Source organism: Piliocolobus tephrosceles, chromosome 5 (assembly GCF_002776525.5).
Source record: "Piliocolobus tephrosceles isolate RC106 chromosome 5, ASM277652v3, whole genome shotgun sequence".
Taxonomy (NCBI): Eukaryota; Metazoa; Chordata; class Mammalia; order Primates; family Cercopithecidae; genus Piliocolobus; species Piliocolobus tephrosceles.
Window position 1 is genome coordinate 90,641,502 of NC_045438.1, and position 5,443 is coordinate 90,646,944.

General features: G+C 39.5%; 1 non-coding gene across 1 annotated transcript; it reads right to left on the bottom strand.

The window, feature by feature from the left end:
• Positions 1-5,063: 5,063 nt before the first annotated feature.
• LOC111549918 lies at positions 5,064-5,196 on the bottom strand. The gene has a single exon (XR_002733871.1). It is a non-coding gene; the product is annotated as a small nucleolar RNA SNORA70 (small nucleolar RNA).
• Positions 5,197-5,443: the final 247 nt, after the last annotated feature.

Here is a 5,443-nt window from a genome sequence, read left to right on the forward strand (position 1 = left end):
ATCACAGAATGAAGACACAGTGGTTGTAATACTATATGAACATGTTGTGCTGTGCCAGAAGTATGTGGGCAGTAGAGGAGAAAGGAGACTTGAACATTTCTCAAGTCATCATAACAAAAAATTGTAAGCAAAAGTTTTGAATCTCATCAATGCCGTGTTAAGTCAGAAAAGTCAGAAATCCTCTCCTACCATAGGGGTGCAATCAACGAATATGCAATCAAGAAGAAAAAAGTAGAAAAAAATGTACGATGAATCAGGAAGTTAATAAATAAGTATTTTTCTGGATTTTTTGATGTTTGTGGTATTTGTTAGCTGTTTATATGTATACTTTGTGGTGATTTCTCAACTAATTATTCACACATATCTATTACTTATAATTTTTTATTCTATTAAAGAGGGCCCCCATAATTATATAATCTTACGTAATCTGCTTCTGCCAATACAGGATTTAAACATGCACTAACTAATTAGACTCTTCACTGAATCTTAGTGACAGGAGGGAGGAGGAAGAATCCAGACAGGTGGGCTGCCAGGGGAGTGGCTTCGGAACTGGACCAGGACATGGGCTCTCTTGCTCTGGTGTAAGAAGGGCCGGTCCCACATGTTGTCTTGGTCCCCATGCCTGACTCATATTGTCATCTTTCTTCAACAAGGCCAGTCTAATGAACAGGTAGCTGTCAGCACTACAAAGCAGGGAAGACTACCCCACCCGCTACCACATCTCTTCTCCACCTCCTGTTGTGGCCTAAAGTATTAGAACTAGAGGCACATTCCTTTGGGTTTGGTAAGTTTTTTAGTCTTTGAGAATAAAATTAAAAGCAAATGTTTTACAAACAATTTCATCGTAAGTCAATATTAAATATCCCTTAGTCCCGTGGTTTAGGAATGTTGATGAGGAGGAGGATGATAACCTACCAATTTCTGAACATTTACTATGCCTCAGGCAATGTGCTGCACAGTGTAATGTGTGGCATCTCAGTCAATCCTGCAACAGGAGGAAACTGAAGTTTATAGGGTGTCATGCAGCTCTAAGTGACTAACAAGAGATTAAGGCACAAAAATAGTTAAATGACAAATTATGAGGCAAAGGCTTTAAAATTTCAGGTATTTCCCAATTATGCCTTGGGCTGGTCCTTCCCTTTGCTGTTTTCCTCAACTCTAGTAAAATGCTGATCACTACTTCTCTTAATCACAAGGAACAGAGTAGAATATATATGTGGGGTTTAAAAAATTAACCCCTAGGCAATGAAAATATGTTTTCTTCAGCATAAGAAACAAAATTGGTATTAAACACCAAACGACACCTGGATTGCAGAAAAAAATCAGTTACCAAGGGGGAAAAGGTTTGCAAGACAACTAGAGCTAGGCAGTTAAACATTAGCATTCAATGGTTTGAAGGGTTTAGGTTTTGCAATGGTGTGGTTTGGAAGCTTTCCAGCAGAAAAGCTATTTTTTTTTTTTAAGAGGATAACTCTCTGCAACATTTTCTTTGCTGAAATAATGTGATCCTTAATGACGTCTTATATGACCCAAACTTTAAATAGACCCTATTATTTTCGCTGACCTCATTCTAACCAGGTTTTTACAGGTCAGCCATGAACTATCAACAGCTTCCTGATAATTAATCCTACTTGCCCAAATAACTGTTAGCCTGTTAGCCTTATCTATGCTAAGAGGAAGCTTTTCTATGCACCAGACTTCCTCAGTGAATAAAACACAAACTGAAATTCTGCAGAAAGGGCCAACATTGTGAGGTTTGAGAATGAAGAAACGGATTGAAGATTACGATGCTGCCCTGTCTTCAGCTCCTTACTTGCTGAAATTCTGTGGTTCATCTGGCACAGGGATGGCTTTACAGTAGCAGCACAACTGCTCAGATCAGGAGTGGTTCTCTGGATGACTCTACCAAGATGCATGGACGACAACAACATATGCAGTTACCTAAGTGGTCTGGATTGCTCTAAGAAGCAATGGGGGAAGATATCTCAAGTAGCCACTAGAGTTGTTTCCACTAGGGTTTAATTTTCTGCCATTAGAGGCTCATTCTTTTGACTCTGAAGAGCTCTAAGATTCTACTAGGAAAATACAGCTGCAGTCTTTGGTTGTCACCTACTCAAATGCAAGACTGGTGTTTGATAAAAGCAGGGAAAAGAGGTATGCTGTTATAACTGATGCTGTCAGGACTTCAGGAAGAAGAAAGGTGATGAAATAACAAAATTGCTTTCTTCATTTGGTGAAGGGAGTAAGGAGCTCATGCTGGTCCCATCTAGCAGTTTGTAAATGGGTTGTTTGAACATTTGGGTCTTAACATGTTCATAGATTGTGGGTGTGTGTTTGTGTGTGTAAAATGAAAAGGCTTATTATTAGATGTAGCCTTTTGTCAACATAGTATAAAGTTCCTCAGGTAAGGGCATGCTTTGTAATTAAAGGATTTCTGCATCTGCTAATTGCCCATGACATGTACCTTTTCTTTCCAAGTCACATTTCTGATTTTCAATGATGATTTATTACTAACCTGTTTTCTCATCAGGTTAAAAGCATATCCCAAATAGTTTAAATCCAATGTGCTCCAGTACATATAAAGAGACTTATTAAGATGATCTTTTCTAAGAAAGGTAATTGTATCTTACATTATACAAAACAAAACATAAACATGACATATAGTCCAGTGCACTGTGCATTTTCATTTCTCACTGTGGCAGTGATGTGAATTTTTGGACATGTTTATGGTGGTGACTTTATACAGTAAACTGAGCAGAGACCAGATTGCATTGTGAAGTTTAGCAAAGCTAGAATTGAAAACTCAGAAGCCCAAGAAACATTCTTCAGAAGGAATGAAGACTGAGTAGATGTAGGATTTAATATTTCCTGCATGGTTTGGAAATATTCTGGATTTGTTTCTAAACTTTGCTAGACATATGTCAATGACTCAGAAAAGTCATGCTCAACAGAGAGGTGAGAGAATGACCTACTGGTGACCATCAGGTTATGTTTCAATTTTTAAAATATGTATCCTTTAGAAAAAAAATGGCAGGTTACACATCATTTTCCAATGTTAATGGTTCAATTTTACTAGATTTTTACTATGCTTAAGTTATTATAATTTTTTTTTAAAGAATAGGTGGAACATAACCATAAGAATGTGAAACTTAAAATACATCACAGGACTCTGTTTCCCCTCTTTTTATGTCTCCTTTTAGGTGACCTCTTCCATTTCCACGTATCTGAAGACATCTTTACCTCCTTTCTTTCACTATCACCACTTTAGTCTAGGCCAGTGCCTTTTTGATCACTATGAAGAATAACAAAATCACTTCACAATATAATCCAGTACTTGCAAATGCATGCCTATATGCACACAAATTTGAGAGGATTATATTATGAAATGATGTGGTGGTCTCTGATATTTTTTTTCTTTCTTTTTCTTTTTTTTTTTTTTTTTGACAGAGTCTCGCACTGTTGCCCAGGCTGGCGTGTAGTGGTGGGATCTTGGCTAACTGCAGCCTCCACCTCCTGTGTTCAAGTGATTCTCATGTCTCGGCCTCCCAAGTAGCTGGGATTACAGGTGCCTGCCATCATGCCACTAGCTAACTTTTGTATTTTTAGTAGAGGTGGGGTTTTGCCATGTTGGCCAGGTTGGTCTCAAACTCCTGGCCTCAAGTGATCCACCTGCCTTGGCCTCCCAAAGTGCTGAGATTACAGGTGTGAGCCACTGTGCCTGGCTGATTTTTTCTATTGTACATTATTCTCTTTCACTGATATTCTGGGTTAAGACCACTAATATGACTGTATAACCCTGATGGGTTGTGACCTATAGTTTAGATAGCAGAAATCTAAAATAGCATCACAATTTGCCCAGATACCTGCAGCAGTCTATTAGCCCATTTCTCTTCTATTTTTCCCTCATGAATTCCCCATACGGTAGCAAAAAGGATTTCAAAAGATAAATCCAATCATGCAACTCTCCTGCTCAAAGCCTTCAATAGCTTCTTACATTTACACAAAAAAATCTAAACTCTTTCAAACTCCTCACCACACCTACATGATCTGACCTTTGACATTCTGTTCAGCCTAATGTCATGCCATCTCTCCCTTCCTCTGCATGCTCTGGTTCCACAGAACACATTTCAGTTCCTCCAGTATAAGATATTCTTGCCTGCCTGGGTACAAATTGCTCCCTCTGCCAGGAACACTCTTTCCCCAATTTCTCATGACTGGCTGGTGTTTACTCTTTAGTCCGGTCTTATTTTCTCTACAAAGACACCTTTTTAAACCATCCCAGTTACAGTGGATCATTCCTTCCTGTTTTTTATTTCAACCCATTGTTTGAACACTTACACTTGGAAAGATGGAAAGAAAATATCACAGCTAGAAAACTGACCAAATAACAGGCAGGTTGGGGGTGGGTGGAGGACTCACAGCAAGAGATAGTGGAGTCTTTTAGGGCTGGATGTGTTCATCTTAGGATTAAGGACTTAAAACTTTGGAATTATGACTTTGCACAATGTAGCTTGCCTGTAATACCTGCCTTTTCAGTTTTGTGTAATATCGAATTGTATTAATTTAGAAAATTCTACATGACTCTATTTTGCTAAGAAGGATGAAGGAAAGAAAAGGTTTGGTTACACATATGCTAACAATTTTCTTTTTTTTTTTGACAGGAAGTACTGTTGAGCCTAAGAGGCGGCAGAACAGTGGAAGTCTTCCTGAGTGCAGGGCCTGCCACTTGTTCAGGAGCCATGACTGGGGATGCTTTTGACCCCACAGCCATCTGAGATAAGCTACTTCTCAACTACCATGTCTTCAGATTCATCCGCATGAAACTTGATAGAGCCCCATTTCTTTGAGATGTGGCCAGGCAACTTGAACTTGGTCCTGTGTAGGAACTCAATCACATGCTCCTTGTTCTGCACCTTGGTATGGATGGACATGATGACTTGGCCAATGTAAATTGTGGCCGTGGTACCCTGGGGCTTTCCAGAGATACCCTTCACACCTGTTTGGAGCCTACACTGGGAACAGTGTAAGGTCAAAGGTTGGAGACATAAACATACATTGGAAATGGCTATCTCCTATGTTCTTTAGAGCAACCCATATAAGAAACAAGCTATGTATGTGACAAAGGAGGCTGTTGTTTGCAGCCATTACGCCGAGCCCCTGTGAGGAAAGGAGTGCAGCTGGTTTAATTGACTGCAGAAGATGAATAATTTTAAAAGTCTGCTGAGTCCCAGAATTTGGGGTGACAGTGGTCATCAGAGTGAGAGAACTCTAGAGAAAGGCAGTGTTCATAGAAAAGAGTCAGAGGTTGCTGGTGGGGTCAGCTCCCACCAGCTGGAGGTTCTTTTCTTGATTCAGAACTCACAGAGTTTTATGTGGTGTTTTAATAAGAAAGATGTTTCCATCCTTGAACCATCCCTTTTCTAGCTTGGAGGTCCTTCCTGTG